Source organism: Podarcis melisellensis, assembly GCF_964234715.1.
Source record: "Podarcis melisellensis genome assembly, chromosome: 1".
NCBI lineage: Eukaryota > Metazoa > Chordata > Lepidosauria > Squamata > Lacertidae > Podarcis > Podarcis melisellensis.
This window is the reverse complement of record NC_138528.1, coordinates 77,830,601-77,853,385: the sequence shown is the minus strand read 5'-3', so window position 1 is coordinate 77,853,385 and position 22,785 is coordinate 77,830,601. Positions and strand designations below refer to the sequence as shown.

Below are 22,785 nucleotides of genomic sequence, written 5' to 3'. Positions count from 1 at the left end.
TACATGGAGATTCTATTTGACAAATCTAAAAAGATGGCTTTAAACCGTGGAATGGTCAGGCGGCTCTGAAAACCTTGTAGCTCATGACTCTTGCCCACTGCAGATCACACTGCTGCCCATTGACAAAGATCCTCTTCAATCTTTTTAGATAAGTGATGATGATTCACTGCCTCTGTTGCTACTATTATACACATGTTCCAGCCTTGCAGGAAAACTGAGAGCAGGAGGTCCGTCTCTGCACAGCAGGTGCACTGTTAGGTACTTGAGAGCATAGGTTGACTCTATGCCACAAATTTGCCTATTCTAAGTAATGTTTCTGGGCAAATTAAGATGCCAGATGCCTGGGGACTCACCAGTGGTGTGCTTTGCAACATGCCCACTTAGCCTGCAAAGAAAGTTTAGGAAGCTTTTTAAGAGGAGAAAAACAGGCAGGGCACCCAGAGCCCAGCACAAAAGACCCAAGGCTCTGGCCTCTTGGCTATCCAGTGTTGTTGTGCTGTTGGCCCCAAATAGGAGAGCAAGATGTCTCTCTCACCCTCACCCCCGCTCCATATTGTGAATTTATACTTGTATTTCTGGCTTCACTCAACTCAGCCTGCAGTTTCATCTGCCAAAGGCGCAATCTCTCTGTAGGGATTTTGTCTCTACTTCGCCTAACGCTTGTGTGGTTTGCATAGGCCTTTGTGGGATGCAGAACAGTTGGGAACAAATAACAGCCAAGCAGCATTTTTGCAAGAAATGGGCAGAAAACGATCCTTTCCTCCTGACCACATCAATCAATAATCTTTATTCTGAAAAACCTAAACAGACATTTCTGTTTAATGGCTTTCCATTTTCTATTAAAACTTGCATTAGTCACATTTTCCATTACAATGTTTTGATTGAATATCACCGTATTTCATTGTAATTCTGGAGGAAAGCTCCTCTAGGCAACCTGATCATTCACCAATCGCCCTGATCTGCTTGCACAAACCGTATACAGTGCTCCCATTAAGCATTTGTTTTGGTTTGTTTATGGGGTGTTAACACACTTTAGCATTGATCATCCTCTCACCCCACACTTCTCAGTGCATTTCTCCATCACTTTTCTAATCACTAAAAGTCATTTAAGGGGGGGGGGTGATAAGGCACCTTGATTTGTTTGAGTTGAGCAAACCTAAATTCCCAGTATGTGCCTCAATCCCTCCTGCAAAATAGTGACTGTATGGAGGCACCTAAAGTTGCTCAGTGTTGGGTGTGCAGCAGTCCTTCAGATAACTGGATTTAGGTGAATGGCTTTCAGATAAAAGATTTGGGGTGTGGCATCAGGTGTGCTGAGTCAGTGAATCTCATGCCCACAAACTGGCAGGGGGGGTTGTGTAAGCACCCACTGGCCTGAAACAGATTAACAGAATCAGCACAGGTAGCAGCACACCCCAAAGAAAGAGATTGCTTGGGTACTGTTGTACAAAACACTACAGAACTTTTAAGGGAGAAATCCTATATACATTTACATGGGAATATGCCCCATTTAACTCAAGGGCACTTACTTCTGAGTAGAGACATGTAAGATTGTGCAGTTAGTCATCCTCGAGAGGGGAACAGCTTTCCAGACTTCGTGAATTACTTAGCCAGTAATATGACCTGCTCCTTTCTGCTAAATTTCCTATCTTCCCTCACTGGCTCAGACAGGGCTCTTCCACATACAACTCCATATTATTAGAGATCAGGAAGGACTTTGCCTAGTCAGTGTGAGATGATGAAGATGATAATGCCCCCTGCCATGAACAGCACTCAAATATTCTCATGGCTAAAACATGGCATTTTACAGGGCTGGTCTTGGAATGTTGCCATTTACAAATATGGAGTGAAAGCACATGAAAATAAGGCGACATTGACTCCGGTACTCTCTTTCGGAACTTTTACTATTAGCGACTTATTGAACTTTCTCCTTGTAAGAGCTTTATTGGCCGAGAAGAGTCTTTGCAACTTTCAGCAGTGTTGCTGTTCCATGATGCTCAGAAACACACTTCCCATGGCAGGGGACTATATTCCTGTGACCAATATAGGCCTGGTTTTGTGCTGGAATGACCCTGCCTCTACTGCAGACCAGCTCAAGGACTAAAGTTAACCATTTCTGAATTATGCGGCTCCTGCAGCTATCCCTTTAAAAGCAGTTTGATCTGCAGCAATTAGCAGATGGTTGTGTTCAGTTCCACACCAAGAAAAGCTTCACCTGCTGATTCTGGTATATTTCAGATAGTTCCTGTTCCTTAGCAAGCTAAGCCACTTTTTTCTGGTCAGTTGGCATCACCATCTGCCCCACTGCATCCTCCCAAACTGGACTCTGCTCCCAGGCATCTCACAACTACCAGCAATTTTTATTTCAAGACTGGGCAACCCGAGGCAAGAAAGTTAGTTTCCTTTAGAGTCAGACCCTGTGGGAGCCATTACTTTAAAGAATGCTTACAGACAGAAAAATCAGTGCTCAGGGTTAAGCTTTCAGTTAAGCTGAGCTCTCTCTTTTTAAAAGAAGTCAGATTTCGAATGTGTGGAACGGTACCTAATAAGTGCCTTCACGGTGAATACAGTCAGATGATCAGAACTGTTTGCTAAGTGACAGCTACAGTTTCTCAAAAATCAAATGCCAAGTGTCATGGAAATCTAATTTAGAGAAACGGCTTGGCAAACAAACCTTTCATTTAAACAATTGTGACCATTCAACCAGCTTTACGTTCTTGAATTTAATAAGTTAGCAACATTAGATTTTTTTTTATGGAGCTAATTGAAACCGCTAATTTATTGATGTCCAGATGGTGAGGAAAAATGATGACTGTGTTATAAAGACAGAGGCAAGATAATAGGAGAAAGTGGGAAGCATTAACTGCCCAATCCTGTTCAAGATTAGTCAGAGGTAATTCGAATTTTATACAATGGGGTTTCCTTCCAAGTAAGGGTACACAAGGGTAGTCTAAGATCCTTGGCAAATTTTATTACCTCTTTATAAAAGATAGTCCTTCTATTAAGCCTAGATCCAAAGTTCATTATATTTAATTCCTATTCCTTTCAGTGTGAACTAAAATAAGTCATGACCAATTTGTTCTATTTATTTCAATGGGACCTCAGCTCAGCTAACAGTCTGGATCCAACCCGTTTTCTTTTTTACCCTCCTCATACCTTGGAGGCGGCCAGAATATCATTGTTCCTAAACTGAGCTCCATAGTTTATGGTAGACTATTATTATTATTTGATATAGATATTGTTTAAAACAAAGCAGATGGATCTGAAGTATATCAGAAATAGCTGGTTCTTCAGTACAAAAACTTCCTTTAAGGAAACTAGCCAACACAAATATGCTCTGGCCTGCACCACAACTGTAAACAACTGCTGGTGAGAAACACAGAACAGCTGCACCATATTAGTAGAAGAAAGATCAGGAACAGTAACCTAGCAATTCAAAGCCCTCACATTTTATTGCTGGACAAAAGTTTAAAGATGTCACAAATCAGACTAGCCTAGAGGTTCTGGGCCAATGTATTGGCCTGCTGTTTGCTGAGTTATTATGACATCAAGTGTCCTGCTTTACCGGAAAAAAGCAATGGCAGTCTTTACTGCTAAGTAGTGCTTATAGATGGTTAGTTCTTTTCCCTTCTCTTGCTTTGGGTGCATGAAGTTCTGCGGCTCAGAAAGAGCAGGGATCTAAAGAGGGAGGACGGACCTATTGAGGAAGGTAAAGCAGCAGCAGGGAACAAGAGATCTCGTGGTAGGAGGTGGACAAGGAATCCACTTTCCCCTTCAGGTTCCCAGGTGAGTGCTGCAGTAGTTCATCACAGCCCGGAGCTGGCATCAGAGGTTGGTTGTGGATGGGCCTCACACCTGCACCAAGAACCCACAGCCCATGCAGGTTCATCACAATTGTCACTTGCTCACACCCACCCCTGCTATTTCCTTCTACCTGCACCCCCAAAAGGCGAGCAAGTAAATGATGACAGCGAGGAGGAGGAACAGCTTCCTAATCCAGTTCTTCCTAGCAACATTTATAAAGGGAAGATGTCCGGCAGCATTGGTAATAACAAGAAGCTCCTGCTTCACTGTTGCCACCACACAGAGTGTGTCTTCTTGCCCAAGGGCCTTCCAAGCCCATGAGCTGGCACTGCAGGAGAGGATGCCAAGGCTGTGGGTGCGACAAGTCAGCCAGTCTTGTGGCTAAGGGAAGAGAGCCTATCAGTCCTTGAACTCCTGGGTCAGGTACATGGTGAAGTTCACTGTTTTACCTAGAGCAATCTATCTTTTTTCCTGTTGAAGGTCCCATTCTCTCAGGTGTTATCTGTTGGAGGGGCCCTTTCACCAGTGGTGGGCCAAGCCAGAGCTGATGATGAGCAAAACTAGAGGTGCCGTATGGGGTTTGATGGGCTTACTCACAAGTAAGTATACAGAGCACTTTTTGGGCTACCAATACAGCCACTGTTCTTGAAAGCAAGTGATTGTCATTCCTTCTGACTGATGTTCTCTCTATCTTATTTTAGAGAGAGATATAGATATTGATGCACACATCTGACAAGAGCCTACCAATTTCTCTCAGCATGGGCTGCGAGGGGGAATTTATTTTCCCTAAGCCATACAATCAAGAAACAATTAAGACAAAAAACAACAACAAACCCTTCCATTAAATTATTTTTACCAGATAAATACCTCTTTGAAATGTCCCAAAAAATACATATTAAAAGGGTGGGACAGAAGATAGGAGATAGAAGAATGGAGCAGCTGTGACCAGTGGTGTTAAAAGTGCCTGGATACAATTCAGGTCAGGATTAAAAATGATTCATCCACACTCAGTTTGAAGGGTACAATGGACTAGGATCAATGATGGAGTTACTATAGTGACCAAATAGCTAAGCTGTAAACAAAAACTGGACTGCGGGGCTTATAGGCAAGAGAATGCCAACACTTGTTGGGAGGCCTCTCTTCCAGTCCAAGTGCTTCCCCTAAAGTTACCTTGCTCAGAAGCAATTGGAAGTGACAGTTTAAAGCCATAACAACTAACTTCACATTTCCTTTTATCAAAAAAAAAGGAAAGAGCCAGTAAATAACAATACAGTGGTACCTCAGGTTAAACACGCTTCAGGTTACATATGCTTCAGGTTACAGACTCCGCTAACCCAGAAATAGTACCTCGAGTGAAGAACTTTGCTTCAGGATGAGAACAGAAATCGTGCAGCGGCGGCAGCGGGAAACCCCATTAGCTAAAGTGGTACCTCAGGTTAAGAACAGTTTCAGGTTAAGAACGGACCTCCAGAACGAATTAAGTACATAATCAGAGGTACCATTGTATATATGCTTGTGGGGACAAAGTGGAAAAAGTTATTTAAGTCAGGCATTGATGGCCTCTCAGTAGCAGGCTTTATGTGTTAGAATGTTGGACATTCACATTCGGTCTCCCTTGGACTGCAAAAAAAATCCATTACAGAATGTCTGAGTGAAACCTCCTCACAACCCACCTTTCCCATCAAGCCTTTGGTTGGTTCCTGTGCCCAACTGTAACCTACCCTGTAACTAAACCTAAGCACCCTCCCTCCTCTTCTCCAGTGCTGAATTTTAGATTTGTAAGGTCCTCAGAGAAGGCGCTGTCCTCTTATACTATAAGCTTCACAGAAATCTCACTCTCTCACAGAAATCTTAATATAAATATATGCCAACAACTGAAGTACAGTACTAAGATGCATGATATAACAATGGGGTCATCCTTATTGGGGAATGACAGCTATGTTGCCACAGAAACCACGCCACATACCATAACCAGACTTGGCCTTTGTTGAGAAGGCACTAGTTTCTAACAGTATGTCTTCTACACTACACCACAACTACAAGCAACACCATATGACTGTGCTGCTGAGTTAGTTACCCAGTTAAACTGGGGGAGGGGTGTCCCCCAACTTGCTTTTCCCAGACCTGCCTTCATGGATGAGTGAGTCACACTGAGTTTTCCTCCATGCTCAAAGGCATGGCTCACATCCACCAGGAGTTGTGCAGTCTGTATTGTAGGACAGATTCTGTGGAACTCCCTCCCTGCTTGGTGCAGCCCCCTTCCCTGTTGAACCTCTTGCTGCTTGGTGAATACTTTTTATTTCAGCAGACATTTTAATTGTGTTTTTCTTATCTTATGGTTAAGTATGCTGTATTCCTATTTTACACCACTTAGAAACTCAATATTAAGTAGCATTTTTTAAAAAACAAACAAACAAATAAATGCATAAATCTGCCTCATGCAATGGCAATGTCTATATGGACAAAAGAGATGGAAGAATGAGAGAAAGAGGTTGGTTTTTCTAGATGCAGTATTCAACACACCTCCTAAGGAGCAGAGTCTTCTGCATTAAAGTCATATTCCCCTCCTATGCTTAGGCATTCCTCTACTTCTCTGCATTTAGGTGTAGTTATTTCCCCCACTAGAAATTAACGTCCTATTCAGGCACTAGGCTAAGTAGAACATGTGACAGGGAAGAGATCAGCAAACCAGCTCTGCTCCATGTTGCTCTTGAGTTGGAATGTGGCATTCTGCACCAGGGAGCTTCCTGTACTGATGTAAAAGCTCTCTGTGCAATGTAAAATCTTGATTTTCATGTGGAGTATCTACACAAGCAAAGCAGGCTTCTTGCCACAGATGAAGGATGGGGATGGAGACAGCACACTCATTTCCACTCTCCCCACTTGTGTGTTATACTTACTTGTAAATATAATGCCTAAAGAGGGCTGGAGTAGTTTATCTATTGCAATGAACTTGTAATAGATTACAATAGGAGGGAAAAATAAAAAAATCTGCAGCTGTATTCTGCAAATAAGAGATGAGAAGACGAATGCTTGTAGACTCCACTACCACAATGAATGCTTCCCCATGCGGAGGAAACCACTGCACACAGAAAAACAGCAGGTCATGATAAAGGCTAAGCTGAACTATGCTACTTTTTTTTCTACATACATGAAACTTCTACATACAAGGGAGAACATTCAAGCTCCTCACCTCTCCCTGCAATCTGAAGTAGTATAGGACCCCTTTAGACTGTCTACTGTTTTTTGGCGTGCTTTTTTGCAGTTGTATTCTATAACATGTCATTGACACAATAATAGTGTGTCAGTGATGGATTTACACTAAGCCTGTCCACACATCATTCCTCTTTATTGGCTTTTCTGCAATGTTTCCCTCAGTATTACACATTATTGCCACCTGAAACAGCACTCTTGCCCTACGGCACAACAAAAGCAAAAGAAGGCATGAAATTTGTGGTATGAATTTCAGGAGGAAGCTACAACTGGAAATGAAGCAGTATGCCCACCCCAACAACTTATGCAATCACAAACAGTATTGAAAATAGGATTGTGTATAACCACCCCAATTCCATCGTGAGCACAAATCATTATGAATGCACAATAAAAAGGACACGTGGAGGGGCTGCAAGTCATGCAGTAAAACGATTATGGTAATTGCATAAACTGGCATTAAGTGAATCCCAGAAGAGGAAAGGACAAGCAGGAAAGCACCTTCATATCTCTCCTGTTTGTCCTGTAGAGCATCCCTCAAATGTAGGGAAGGGCTTAGAAATATTTCTCTTTAGTGCCTCCCTTGCCCCACTCTTGCAGTGTTCTAGTGTCATCCAGAGCCTTCCCTGCAATCAACAGGGGAGCCATTATTTGCTGCACATATGAACTGGGAAGTAGGGTGTTCCTCACAGCACAAGGCCTGTTGTCAGATGTGGGCATCAGTACAGAAGCACCATTTGCTTGCAGGTAGGAAATACATTACAGATAAGGTGTCTCTTGAGGTATGTTGGGGTAAATGCTTAGGGTGGGTCTCAATCCTGGCCCCACACTGACTAGCCAAGAGTGCCTCAAATTGGTCTGTTAGTATTATGTAGCAAGAGCAAGCAACAAACCTTTTCCCTAAAAGCCCAATATCCAAGCCCAGAATCTTGTTCTCACCTTCAGACAAGGGATTCCTTTCCCTGGAATTGTGTGCTAGAATCAGAGCAGCTGTGGGTCGTTTGGGGAGGCTTTCAGCCATATGAGAAGTTGCCATTAGGAAGCAGCCTTATTGTTGCATTTATAGTGAGGTTGGTATTGCTTCACGTACATCACCTCAGTCATCCTTACCACAACCTTTTAAGAAAGGTTAGTGTCATCAATTCCAATATTGCATAAGAGGTTTTGTATGAGGTTGGACTTAATGAGACCAGGGGTCTGCCAACATTTGAACTGGGGGCCTCCCAGCTTACAAACCATAAATTGTTTGGAAAGTCTGAAGTTTGGTCCAGTCAGTATAGAAAAAAAATGTGTTCTGGGTCTGGGTCTCCAACCACAGGTGTGAGAAAAAATGGGAATGGACTGGGCAGGCACATCTCTTTGGCTGTCTCCAGGCAAGACACATTGAATGTTTTATCTTTCTTTGGAAGAGGGGAATTTTGGCAGATAGTTTCCTCAGCCAACCTCGCCTCTTTTGAAGTAAAGGAAACACAGCCCTACTTCAGTGGTGCAATTTGGTAACGGACTTAGGAGGGCCTCCTGGGCTTTGCGAGTTCCTGCCTCTTTTTAGGCGGGAAAGTGGTAAGGCGGGCCTGCTGCTGCATTTTGGGGCCGCCCTGCTCCTTCTGCTGCGTGAGGCCCAGCCCAGGACTTCGGGCCCCCGAGACCTGCCCCTCTTCGCCCGCCTTCCAGAAGTGACCTTGGAACTGAGCACTCCCCGGCTGGGACAAGGGGCAAGAAAGGCCCTCCCCGTCGCCCACTTCGCAGCCTCTGCAGCTAAGCCTCGGAGGAGGCACATGTGCTTTGGCGCGGCGCCAGCCAGAGCATCCCCGGCGTGCCCTTGCTGGGGGCCGCCTCCGCCTGGGCCAAGCCCTTCTCTACCGGGGCTGGGGTGGGGCTCTTTGCTGCGGGAGGGCCAGCCAACGCCGGCGTTTCCTTGGGTTGCTCGTCCCCGCTCTCTTCCCTTCCCTCTCTGACCCCGTGGATCTGCCTCCCGAAGGAGAGGGCGCGAGAGGGGTGTGTGCGCGCGCGCTGAGCGACCTCTCCAGGCATTGCAGGGGTGCTTGGCGCTCCCGCAGTCAGGCGAGCAGCGGGCTTCGGTGAATCCTGCCGCCGCTCGCTTAGCTCCCGCCTTGCGGGAGGGAGCTCTCCCGCCCAAATTCCAACCCTCGGCTCAATCTCTTTTGGAAAGAAGCCACCGGCTTCTTTTTTTCCAGCTGGAGAACGAGAGGGGAGGGCGGGGGTGACTCAGGCTGCTGGCGCCGCCGCCGCTCCTCCATGAAAGAAGCTCAGCAAGAAGAATTGATTCCTTTGCCTCTCATCTCAGGCCGCCGGGGCAGAAAGAGAGAAAGGAGCGAGAGCATGCTGGTGATGCGCTGCTGCTGAGGAGCCCGAGCCGAGCTGCAGAGTTTGCAGGTCATTAGTGCTGCACCAAACTCCGGGCGAGGTAAGTGGCGCCGCCGCTGCTGCTGCTGCACACAAAGCGCTCGGCAGCGTTTGGGAAGTAAGCCCGGGCGGGAACTGTGGTTTGTCAGGAGAGAATGGCAAAGGCAGCAGGCAGTTTTATCGGCAGGAGGCTCAGTTTTGTGTCTCTGTGCGGGCACAATGCAACGTGGCATGCTGTTTTTCTGCACCGAACGGAGCACTTTAGTTTGATCCCTAGCAAAGCTCGCTCGCTCAGTGCGATCAGCGGGGCTGTGCTGCAGACTGGCATCGTGGCGGCCTTGATCCGTGGTCCGATCCCGGAGAACGAGAGGGACGAAAGTCACCATGCATCTTTGCAAAGTTTGCGCCTCGGTTGCCTTTGCGTAGCCCCGGGGCTGCTTGGTTGAGCGTGCCTTCATGCGGCGTGGAGCCGTCCTGGTTTTCAAGAAGGGAGAACTGTCCAGGAAACTCCAGTTTATCCTAGGAAGATGCTTTTCGGCCGGCCATTAAGTCTTGGGTTACGGGGAGCTGCTGGATGGAAAAGGATGGGATTGGGAAATCGAAATAATGGCAGTGGGAACAATGGGCGCAAAAACTGAGGCTGGGCTGCCAAAGTGTATTCAGGAGGAGCAGAGCTGCTTAGAAAGAGTCTAGGCGTGGGAGGGAAATGCATCAAGGGTAAGAGGAGACCTAGTCTAAAAAAGAACACGCGCATCTCTATTAAAAGAATGGCTGGGGGCAGGAGGGGAGACCCCCACAAAACCAGATCTCAATATTGTGACCTGAATTAGTTGCGTTCCTTACAAATGAATCTCCAGTTCAGTTTCTAAGTGGGTGGCTTTGTGTTTCACATCCGATGCTTCAGTCTATTCAAGCACTCTGAAACCAGGAAAGCTTTCTGTTATTGCAGTTCATTTATTTGTGTGTGTGTAGATGTTCCTGGAAGTTTTCACCTCCTGGCTGGGACCACTGTTGAGAGCTTGCAAAGCTTTGTGATCTAGTGCAGGGTGACCTGCCAGTGATTCTCTCTTAATGTATGTTCGTTTCTTTCTTCACATGGTTGGTGGCAAGAGCAAAAAATGTAGTGCCTCCAAGGATTCCTTTGACATGGGGATGATTGAAGAGAGGATGACTGATAGGCTGTGATGACTGTAACCAAACTACCTTGGCTCCACTTGGCCTTTGAAGAACGGAGCTACAAGATTGCTTTATTAAGAGAGTTAGGGTTTAGATGCTTTCACCACTGTTGTCCCTATTTTCTGATTAAAGCTGTCATTTCATACATCTGTTTCTCATTTGTGTGTGCATGCACGCGCACACACACCGTAGGGACATCTGGAGTGCTTTAGTTTTATTTCTTACCTTCCCAAGAAAAGTGCATGTGTCGTAGAAGATAGGCTGTGTGATATGGCATGAATAATGGATTGCTTTGTACGAGGAATGCTTTGCTCACGTGTAAATAAAGAGCCTTCGGTGATGACAATTTCAGAAAAGCTGTTGGGTAGAAGGTGACACAGTCACTTAAAAAAAGAAATTCTACAAAATATGTTTAAACAGGAGAAAGGGGATTCCCTTCCATAAGCCCCGTTACAATTTTCTGTTGGGATAGGATTTATTTCAGAGCCCTCCTTTTTGGCAAGCCTCCAGTGTAGCTTGCAATTTATCCATAACAGTGCAATATTTAATTCCTCCCCTCAACTGGTATTCCATACTTCTTGCTAGGTTATTAGGGCAAGTAGCAGGCACAAAGTTTTCTCTTCTCACCCTGCTAATAAACCTGTGGAAGTGAGAAATACTGCTTAGCCCAAGGTCACCAGAGAACTGCATTGCTGAACAGTGGTTTCTTAAGTAGTTTTCCCTGGTCCAAGTAAAAAACTTTGTCCATTGATGTAATATTGGCTTTATAATAATGCATGCACTAGTGTTAAATAATACATCACACAGTCAGAATCAGGTACGGTCACCAAGGTGGCGTCATGCTAATTTTCCCGCTTCACTGAAAGATGCCAGAAATTAAAATTTATTGCAGTGTAACATACCTTTGATGAGAATGGTAATGACACACTCAACCTTTCCATAGAAAACCAACCTTCTCAGACAAATGTTGGACAATATACTACCCCAGTGCAGAATTCACACAACAGTAGTCCTTGTTACACATAGTCCTTTAGGTCCAATATTGTTGACCAGCAAACTGTGGTGCTCCATATTGTTGTTGAACTCCACTGGTGTCATCCCCAGCCAACATGGCTAATAGTCAGGGATGGTGGGAGATGTTGTTACCCCATCTACATCCCATGACATTGCCACACCCACAGTAGTTAATAATGGCCCCAAATGCCAGTAGCTGTTGGAAATTTACCATTTGCACTTGTCATTCTGTAATCAAAATGCTCCTGGGACATAAGTCCCCCCCCCAAAAAAAAAATAAACTCAAAAGTTGCAGTGGAGGTGCCCATCTAATGTAGAGAATTAGAGCTAAAAAAAATTCAAATAAAAACAAATGTCTGGAATAAGGAACGGTATTGAGTTTTCTTTCTGAAAACAAGTGAACCCAGGGCATTAAAGAAAGAAAGCAATTGTTGTTGTTTAGTCGTTTAGTTGTGTCCAATTGTTGTTGCCCAAAGAAAGCAATTGTTGTTGTTTAGTCGTTTAGTTGTGTCCAAATTTTCATGACCCCATGGACCAGAGCATGCCAGGCACTCCTGTCTTCCACTGCCTCCCGCAGTTTGGTCAAACTCATGTTTGTAGCTTCGAGAACACTGTCCAACCATCTCATCCTCTGTCATCCCCTTCTCTTTGTGCCCTCCATCTTTCCCAACATCAGCAACTTTTCCAGGGAGTCTTCTCTTCTCATGAGGTTGTCAAAGTATTGGAGCCTCAGCTTTAGGATCTGTCCTTCCCTTGAGCACTCGGGGCTGATTTCCTTAAGAATGGATAGGTTTGATCTTCTTGCAGTCCATGGGACTCTCAAGAGTCTCCTCCAGCACCATAATTCAAAAGCATCAATTCTTCAGTGATCAGTCTTCTTTACAGACCAGCTCTCACTTCCATACATGACTACTGGGAAAACCATCGCTTTAACTATACGGACCTTTGTCGGGAAGGTGATGTCTCTGCTTTTTAAGATGCTGTCTTGGTTTGTCATCAGTTTTCTCCCAAGAAGCAGGTGCCTTTTAATTTCATGACTGCTGTCACCATCTGCAGTGATCATGGAGCCCAAGAAAGTAAAATCTCTCACTGCCTCCATTTCTTCCCCTTCTATTTGCCAGGAGGTGATGGGACCAGTGGCCATGATCTTAGATTTTTTGAAGTTGAGCAATTACATTTTGCATTTAGGGGTGCTGTTTTATCCCAGTAAATGGAAATGGGGTAAAAATGTATTAAATGGTTTATTCAAACCAAAAAGGATCTAGGAATGCAGATTTAAGTGCCCTTTTAAAAATCACACACATTGATTTTGCGTTGGGACATTTTACAACCCCGAGGCACCCCAACAATGGAATTTGATTTGGGTTAGTAAAATGCCTTTGTTCCTGTTTAGGAGTTTCAATCCAGTGCAAACTTGCCTGGGTGTATTTTATTTATTTATTAAATTTCTATACCACCCTTCATCCAAGGATCATAGGGCAGTTTACAATATAAAAACACAAAAATACATACCATAATAACAAACACAATACTCCCCAGTTATTTATTTATTTATTTATTTATTTATTTATTTATTTATTTAATACTGTAAAAAATACTGTAAAAAATGTAAACCCCATTGAACACTGTGGGGCTTATTTTGAGTAAACATAAGATCGTACTTCACACAAGCGAAAAACATTTAAGAACTGACTTCCTAAGAAATACATTGCAATGCTTAACACCCTATTTGATGCTATATAGCATCCAAAAAAATACCCTCAAAAGCTACTAGACCACGCTCCTGCTTAAAGTCATTTTTCCCCAGTTCAGTTTTTCAGAAAAAACTACCAACTATTTTCCAGTTTCTCAACTATACCTTACTTGCCATCAGCAGCAAGTGATAATCTGCTATATAGATTATAACTACAACAATGGTAATAATCACGATTGTCCTTAGCTGCGGAAGAGAAGACACGCTTCTAGTGAGTGTCTGCATTTCTTAGGGAAGCCCCCTTTGGGGCTGCATTCAATTGTTCCCTCCCACCTACAGAGCCTCACATGGAATCTACATTTCACCTCACTTGCCATAAATAAGACTGCAACTTCCATAGCCAACTATTTTCTATAGCTTTCACTGTCAGTTGATCATATTGGATTAAAACACACCAATATTTCAAGTTATCAAAGGGTAAAAGGAAAGACGGGACTGATTGCATTTGGGTCTGAAATCTCATGCCGTCCTGTATAATTGAGAATCCATTTTTGCAAAGACAACTTCTATTCGGGACATTAGTTCAGAAAATGGCTTTTTGTTCAGATTCCTGCCACTGGAAGAGGTTGTATGTGAGTATATTATAAGTGGACGTATATGCATGCAAGGGTATGCGAGAGAAAGATTTCCACCATTGGAACTCAGTTGGATTTTCGTACACTAATGCATGAAGGTCATCTCCTTTTAGATTTGTTGCTTTATAAAGCAGTAGAAGCTGGGAACACATGCAGGTCTAAGTTGTTGTTGTTTTTTTTAAAAAACTTTAATCAGAGAGACTAGCCTTCAGGATATTAGGCCAATAATTCTTCTGTGTTGCTGATTTAAGATGTGGGATTCCACTAGGTTTGGCTTTTCTTAGCCATGTAGGAAAACTTACCTTGAAGTGGCTTTTGAGGAATTGCAGCTTTCTCCGCCATATTTTTGCTGCTTGTTAAGTAGGAGGTTTGTGTTCTCTGCACCAGTGGTAGGATGAAAGTATGCTGCCAGATCTGGAAGCTCTCCTCCCCAAAACCCAATGTCTGTGACACGAACTTGTGGCCCTCCAGATGTTGGATTCCATTTCCCATAATCCCTAGCCAGCATGGCAAATAGTCTCAGATGCTGGTCGTTGTAGTCCACCAAAATCTGGAAGGCTATAGATTCCCCGCAATGAGTTATCTTGGTTTCCCTCATGGTGAGAGAAGTTTCCATTGTACATGCTTCAGAGAATGCTTTCATTTTCACAATGTGTTAAAGTTGAATTTTGACATTCAAAACAGGTTGCTCATAGCACCTTGGGCTAAACAGGAGTGGGGAACTTCAGAGTGGGGAACTTAATACGGCCCTTTATGCCTCTTCTCCTGGCCCTTGAAACCTTCCAGAGGCTGCACCCTCCACTGGCTATTGCTTCACATCACCTGTGTTTTTGCCTAGCTGGCATGTGCCTTTGAACTCTTATGTTTCTTGCTCTTCTGAGTGGAGGAGAGAAGGGTGTGTTATTGTGCGTAGAAACTAGCCCACTGTATAAAGGTAAGGATTACTTTTGTTGCTCTTCTCACCTTTGCCTTTGGCCGGCAGGGATGTGGCCCTCAGAAGGTTGCCCAGAAGAGAAAGCAACCCTCAAGCTGAAATAGTTTCCCCGTCCCATGACTGATATGAAACCCCTGAGGGGTCAACTAGTCTAGCTCTTCACATTGAGTAGAATACCCCTATTCTATAAAATACTCAATTGCCTCCAAATCATGGGTGGCTAACGTCAGGTGGCACCAAGCACATGGACATGATTTGATTCACATCCATTTTCCTTGCAACATACTTGTGCAATGTTTGTTTGTTTTTCGATGGGTTAGGTGAGCATGTTTGAGGGAAATGGCCTCATGGGTCATATTGCACCCCTGCCTTTCAGGCCACGATTGGGCTGGATGTCTCACCCCCTTGATTTAGAATGTGCATAAGAGGCTCTGAGCAGAGGGGAGGATGTCAGAGAAGCACATCTGCCCTCACTTGAGCTGGTCAGAAGCTGAGGTACTTCCACCCACATATTCCTCCTCCTCTCTGCTCAAAGTATTGCACAAACTCTGCAGTAGTTCCAGCTCTGGGGCAGCAGCCAGGGGAAGGACTTGCTTTTACTGGCTAAGGAGGATGTCTGTCATTAAGTCAGACTGTCCACTGCTACAAGGAAAAAGGAAGGAACAAGAAGATGGCCATGCTGGAGGGCAGAGGAAACCCTTAGCATCTTCCTTTAGTAAAACAACAGTTTCCAGTCCTCTTTCACTGTAGATCATGAGTTAACAGTTGCAAAGTCAATGAAGCTACAGGCCAATATAAGTGAGTAAAGAGTCTCCCTCTAACAAGTTTATAGCCACTGTAAAATGTTTTCCTGGATGACTCTAAAAAGATAAACTTATATTACAGCTGGGTTTCAACATCCAGTAAGAGGCAGAGCACTCAATCCTGCTGCGTGTTGCTTCACCAGCATGTTCCCTGCAGAGAACACGTTGGCAAAGCAAATCCTAGCAGAGAGCTGATTGAAACCTCTGCTCAGCTGAGGGTTTAGTGGTATCACACATGCCCAGTCACCAAGCCTTAGTTGGCAGCAGGGCATGGAAAAAAACTTTCAGTATTGGGAGTAGGAGGTATATTAGTCCATAAGGTGCCATGGTGTTAGGCCTTTTTTCTATTTAAAATGTGGAAGATTCCTTCCGTAGATCAGTCCTCAGTACAGGGATTTTCTTTTTTAGGGGGAAGGATATCGAATAATATGTCTTGAATTAAGTTAACAATTTAATTAACCAAAGTGAACAGATATTGCTAGAAGGAAATGCTGTTCAGTTTTCTTTTCATTTCTTGTTATAACAACATAGCACAGTCAGAACACCTTAACAATATGATCCAGCACTGGCCTTCCATCTCAGCCCGCCAATTAAGATTTACCTCCATTGATTTGTTCCTGTTGAGAAGTTGATTAATCTGCTGATTAATGTATGTTTTGATCAAGGCTGTCCTTCTCATTTCCTCAGCTGCTCCTTTGTTCCAGGAAGTCTTTGTTCTTCCTATGATTGTTTATTCTTGCCATCCCATTTTGCAATATTATTTCTTTTGTGCAAACGGAATGTGATTTCCTTGGCTTCATTTAGCCCTGCCTGTCACCACTCTCCCGTCTGTAGCAGCTCATAAAGAAAACTAATGAGAATCTGTCTCCAATCACCTTTGTCTTCATTAGATTTTCATCAGCCTTCTGTGACTCCACCGGTGCCTTGGTGAAACTACTGGTGACACACATTGGAAGTATTAAATAACCTTGCTCCAGGTTATGTACTTCTGTGGCAACTCTATGATCTCTGCAGGGGAGCTAGGAGTGAAAGTCCTCTGGCAGGAATAATAATCATAATAAAAATAATAACAATTTATTATTTATACCCTGCCCATCTGGCTGGGTTTCCCCAGCCACTCTGGGCGGCTCCAACAAAATATTAAAATACAGTAAACTGTCAAACATTAAAAGCTTCCCTAAACAGGGCTGCCTTCAGGTGTCTTCTAAAAGTCTGGTAGTTGTTGTTCTCTTTGACATCTGGTGGGATGGCGTTCCACAGGGCAGGTGCTACTACCAAGAAGGCCCTCTTAATGGTTCCCTGTCACTTTGCTTCTCGCAGTGAGGGAGGCACAAGAAGGCCCTCGGAGCTGGACCTCAGTGTCAGGGCAGAACGATGGGGGTGGAGACGCTCCTTCAGGTATACTGGACCAAGGCTGTTTAGGGGTTTAAAGATCAGCACTAACACTTTGACTTGTGCTCTGAAATCTACTGGGAACCAATGTAGGTCTCTCAGGACCGATGTTATATGGTCTTGGCGGCTGCTCCCAGTCACCAGTCTAGCTTCCGCATTCTCGTTTAGTTGTGGTTTCCAGGTCACCTTCAAAGGTAGCCCCACATAGAGCGCATTGCAGTAGTCCAAGCGAGAGATAACCAGAGCATGCATCACTCTTGCAAGACAGTCTGCGGGCAGATAGGGTCTCAGCCTATGTACCAGATGAAGCTGGTAAACAGCTGTCCTGGACACAGAATTGACCTGCGCCTCCATGGACAGCTGCGAGTCCAAAATGACTCCCAGGCTACACACCTGGTCCTTCAGGGGCACAGTTACCCCATTCATGACCAGGGAGTCCTCCACACCTGCCTGCCTCCTGTCCCCCCAAAACAGTACTTCTGTCTCGTCAGGATTCAGCCTCAATCTGTTTGCCATCCATCCTCCAACCTCCTCCAGACACTCACAGAGGACCTTCACGGCCTTCACTGGTTATGATTTGAAAGAGAGGTAGAGCTGGGTATCATCCGCATATCGATTAACTGGGAAACATGTCTTCTTTGATACACAAGCATATGAATCATCCTTACAATGATTCAGATCACTGGCCAGTCTAACTCAGGACTGTCAGCTCTGGCTGACCCTTCTCCTGCTCAGAGTAGAACCTAAGTTAGTTGCCCCATTAATTTCAGTGGGTCTACTGTGAGTAAGATTTAGTTGGATACAGTGCTAAACCTTGGCGCAAAGGGCTGTGTGTCGAGTTGCAGCTCGGCATCCAAAGAAAAATCAGTCTCACACCATAATAGGTTCCGAAATATAGCTGCCCCTAGGGCTCATGCAGCACAGCTTTTATTGTGTGAAATCAGAAAGATACAAAGTACAAGCCAAGCAATTTGTTCTAGCAAGCAGATAAGAACCTTCGCACTAGACCATGCGAGCATCAGGCCATGCCACGTTAGCCAATCATATAGGACAGCACGAGCTGTTCACGCGCTGTTCATGCTCCAAGGATGCTTCTAGCTATGAAATCACCCTGTAACAATAAGAACTTTGCTCATGCTCTCATGTACAAGCAATCATTTTCCCACATATCCCCTTTTCTTGTTTATATTATTAGAGGAAAAGAGGGACCATTAGTCCAAATCGTACACTTCATTGCCTAAACGTCTACACTTTGCAACATAAATTCCTCTTGTAACCCCTGTGGTGGGCCGTGGTCGGTACCACCATGCAGTGCATTGGGAAATCAAAGAGGGTATGCATTGAATGCAACAACACACCATAATGAAGCCAGCAATACATGCAATTACAATCAATAATATTTTTCTTAACCATAATCCATTAGGTAACCAAGAAGACAACCACTCCCATGGATCAAAACCTTCAGGTGGATTCAAAGGATTATGGGCTATCATTTGTTCCATATGATCAATAGTAGCAGAGATATTGGTCGATTGATCAGTTATATACATGCAGCAATGAGAATGAATTAAGGCACAAATTCCACCTTTAGAAGCAAGGATCACATCTAAAGCATAATGATGTTGAAGAACTACATTTCTTATTTCTGATATTTCTTTGTTAATCATTTTTAAAGCCAAAATGGTGGAATTAAACAAATTTTCTGTCCAGTTTGCCAATTTATGCAAATCACGGTAATTCATGGCTGCACCTAAAGAAGGCAGAAGGGACCTAGAGATGGCCGTCCCTGTATATTGAGAAATAGGTGATAGTACTTCCCTTCTGTTACGCAAACGGACCGCTGGGAGCTTATCTATTTTATATACCAAGGGTACTACTATACCTAACGTGCAGGTACCAGAAAAGGCAGAGGGGATTTCTTTGTAGGCACGTGTGCCACAAAATAACCATAAATCAGATTGAAGCAAACATGTAGTTCTGCTGCTTTTTCTCATCCAGTCGAACCAAACATAAAAGTCTCTACATGCAGCTTGTTGTTCATAGGTCATGTAAGTTGTGACATTATTAATTAAAACCTTTGGTCTGCCACTCATGGTTGTAACATTAAGAAAACAAGAAGATCCATTAATGTATTCATGTGTCCAATTACAATATGGATAATGACCTAAAATTTTTTTGCTATTGTGATTAAAATGAAAACAATAAGGAGCTAATTCTACAAGCGATAGAAATACAGGAGGTAAACTTATGCGATTGTCCTTCATATTATTGCTAATCTTATATGAAGCATTTATAGGAATACCATGTAATAGAATGCCAGATCTTTTTGATTGAGGAGGGATATGCATACACATCCAACAATCAGAAAGGTTAAGCATAGAAGCAAAATGATTAATGTCTCTAACGTAAGTATTGTTAGTCCAAATCTGATGATAAAGTTCAGGCCTCCTGGCCTTCTGCAAAAAAGCAGCACGACGAAAGCGGCGTTTTACAAAGTTCACGGAGAGGCTCCATCCGTGTGAAGTGGAATTGTGGGGCCACTCAGGACGATGCCATATTGGTTGCTCGGGGGGGCAATAAGGGTGAGAATGGTAAATTATTCCAATAGCTGTTTCCGAGCAACCTGCGTGATATTTCGTGGCTCGATTATTGGCATGTAAAAACCACAAACTAGGAGAAGCCACACAGCCATTTCTGCAGATACAGGAGCCCATTTGCTGTAAATAGGCCTCATGTACTGCTCCGTGCGTTGCGGAGCCAAAAATCCAAACCCAACGAAACGTGGTGACACAGATGGGATGGTCGCTATTGGGGGGCAAAACCCAAGCGATGCCGGTCTGACGAGGGCATCCTTCAAAGCCAGGTTCATTTCCCAGACAAGAGGCAGCAAAACTGTAACGATAAGTGGTAGAAACGGTGGCTTCCCAGGGGGAAGGGGGGCCAACGCGATAGGGTTGAAGATGGCCTTTCAACGTGCCAGGAAACACTGGAACAGCTGTGGAAGGTGACGTTATCCAGGGCACATCAATATGGCGATGTCTCCAACTGCAATGTGGGTTGAGGTCAGGTGAGAGGTCATCACCGGCAAACAGCGTAAAATACGGTTTCAAGGTGCTGGTGTCTCCTTGGGCGAAGACGAGGCAACAGAAGAGCGCCAAAGTCGAACGCAAGAAATCAAAGAAGTTGGACCCTTCCACCGTGGATCTGGAAGCAACCTGTATGACACTAAAGGACGCTGCAATATTTCTTCCTTCCAGAAATGAAGTTCAGCAGGCGTAAAATTCCTGTTGCCAAATAACCAGGGTGACCAATATGTGATCTAAGATGTGCTTCAGAAAATTGACAAGTCCTGGCCTGTATCAAAGATGGGGCACTTTGTGCTGGAGTGACATTGCTGTGCGGTAGATCTGCACTGTGCACGAAAATGGTCCACTTTGCCACATCCAAAGCAGGTTTTATCCTTTGCAGGATTCTGGGACACGGTGGAGGACAGAGCCGTGGCTAGCAGGCGAGCTTTAGACGTCTCAGTCCCCACTGACTGGCAGGCTTTAAGCACATCTGCAATGGCTATATTTGGCGTTGTCATCAAAGGGCGCAGCGCTTGCTTACAGTCCTCATTTGCATTATCAAACGCAAGCTGGTGTACGATCACTTCTTGGGCTGCTACGTCTTGAACTTGCCGCTTAAGAGTGTTATTCAAGCGATTGACAAATTGTCCATAAGGCTCTGTAGGGCCCTGTCTGATGCTGCCACCGCGCTCATTCTTGTCAGCAGGAACAGAGGACAAAGCTTCTTGGGCAGCAGCGGTGGTGGCTGCCCAATACATAGGATCAAGGGCCAACTGTTGGGCAATAGTAAAAAAATTGCCTCCTCCCGTCAGCCCATCAAGAACATCAGTTTGGTTCAGCATGATGGGGGCTGGGGGTGCAGGGCCATTGTCCTTGACAGAAGAATACAGTTCCTTTATGAATCTCAAATCAAACTGTTCGTGCCGGGCTGGGCCTCCCCCCGGGGGGGCAGGAGCAATCACAGGAAAAAGATTAGGAGTTGTAGAATCAAAAGCTAGCAACGGAGCAGCGGTGCAAAGAGATTCTTGAAGTGGGGTGGAAGCGGTGCCAGATGCCTTGGGCGGAGGAGGTGGAAGAGCGGGGGGTGCTGCAGAATTTGAAGAATGCAGGGGAGTGACAGGAGGAGCCGAAGGGAAAATGTCCGGCGGTTTAGGAGGTAGGTTTGAGGCAGGCAAAGCGGGAGCTGGGAGGGCGGGCGAAGAAGCTGTTGCGGCAGCCAGAAGAATGTTTGAAGGAGTTAAGCACGACATAGCTTTGTAGACGTTACACCAGGCATGCAAAACCTTGACATCAATCTGAGGATGATTTTGAAAGAAGTGTCCAATTTTTTTCCAATCGTCTAACTCCCAATTTCCGTCCTGGGGGAACCAGGGACAGTGAGTGTCCAGGGCTATTATAAGGGACTTAAGGTCAGCTTTCTGAACAGCAAGGTTGTTACTGGCCAAAAGGAATTTAAGGTCTTTAAAAAAAATTTTCTGTGGTGCAGAGAGAGACTTTCCCATGATTGCAAGAGTTGCAAAAAGAGCAGGGAGCACTTACCGGAGGGATCCTTAGGAGGATGAGGGAGGCGCCTTTTGCCCTGTCCGGGCGGAGATAAGTGCTGATAAGTCCGTAACGTAGTCCAGAATCACATTCACACGGGAGCTCTCACCGGGGATCCACTACGTGGATGAACGACGCGTCTGCAGCCCTGCCGGGCGAGGTGAGGCTGAACGTTGTAAAACAGCATGAAGTCCGAAAGAAATCATACGGGAGCACTCACCAGGGATCCACTACGTGGATGAACGACGTGTTGGTGAGTGCTGAATAATGAAAAACAACGTGAAGTCCGAAGGCAGTCACACGGGGCACCAATTGTCGAGTTGCAGCTCGGCATCCAAAGAAAAATCAGTCTCACACCATAATAGGTTCCGAAATATAGCTGCCCCTAGGGCTCATGCAGCACAGCTTTTATTGTGTGAAATCAGAAAGATACAAAGTACAAGCCAAGCAATTTGTTCTAGCAAGCAGATAAGAACCTTCGCACTAGACCATGCGAGCATCAGGCCATGCCACGTTAGCCAATCATATAGGACAGCACGAGCTGTTCACGCGCTGTTCATGCTCCAAGGATGCTTCTAGCTATGAAATCACCCTGTAACAATAAGAACTTTGCTCATGCTCTCATGTACAAGCAATCATTTTCCCACAGCTGTGAACAACCTTGAGATCTTGAAGATCCCTTTAACTTGAAATGCTTGGCGTTGAAACTAGAGTGTCCAGCATGCAACGCCTGTGCTCTCCTTCTTAACTGTTGAGTGGGATGGGCTGCTCATGGCCCCAAACATAATTATGTGCAGCCATTGGCCTAATTTTAAAAGCTCTCCAAGTAAGTGATCACGTCATACCTCTGGCAAGAGGGATCTGTCCTCCCCCAGAGAGAGGGGTTGCAGAAAGAGAGAGAGAGGGACGGCTGTGCCTATTTTTGACTCTGATCCCACCCACACTCAGCATTCCCACCCTCCCAGAGATTACCCCCAAGTGAATGCAGAAAAAAGTTAGCTTAGCCGACGTAGACCACTAAAAATTTGAGGTATGCAGCAGACAACCTTTAAAATGTTCAAGGAGCTATGCTAGCCTTTTCCTCACTCACTGAAAATCTGTCCTTCTCCAAACTTTAGTCCTTTTGAAAAGTCAGACCCCCTTTGCATCT

The 22,785-nt window shown here is 44.8% G+C and overlaps 1 protein-coding gene across 2 annotated transcripts in view; it reads left to right on the top strand.

Annotated features, from left to right (window-relative positions):
* Positions 1-3,430: 3,430 nt before the first annotated feature.
* SYT12 (synaptotagmin 12) overlaps positions 3,431-22,785 on the top strand; it is a 66,385-nt gene continuing 47,030 nt past the window's right edge. The window contains exons 1-3 of one of the 2 annotated variants that reach the window (XM_081919711.1): positions 3,431-3,786; positions 4,285-4,403; positions 9,320-9,439. The gene's annotated coding sequence lies outside the window, so the exon portion shown is untranslated. Of the gene's footprint in view, positions 3,787-4,284; positions 4,404-8,139; positions 9,440-22,785 lie in introns of those variants that run through there. The other variant, XM_081919710.1, reaches the window with a different exon arrangement.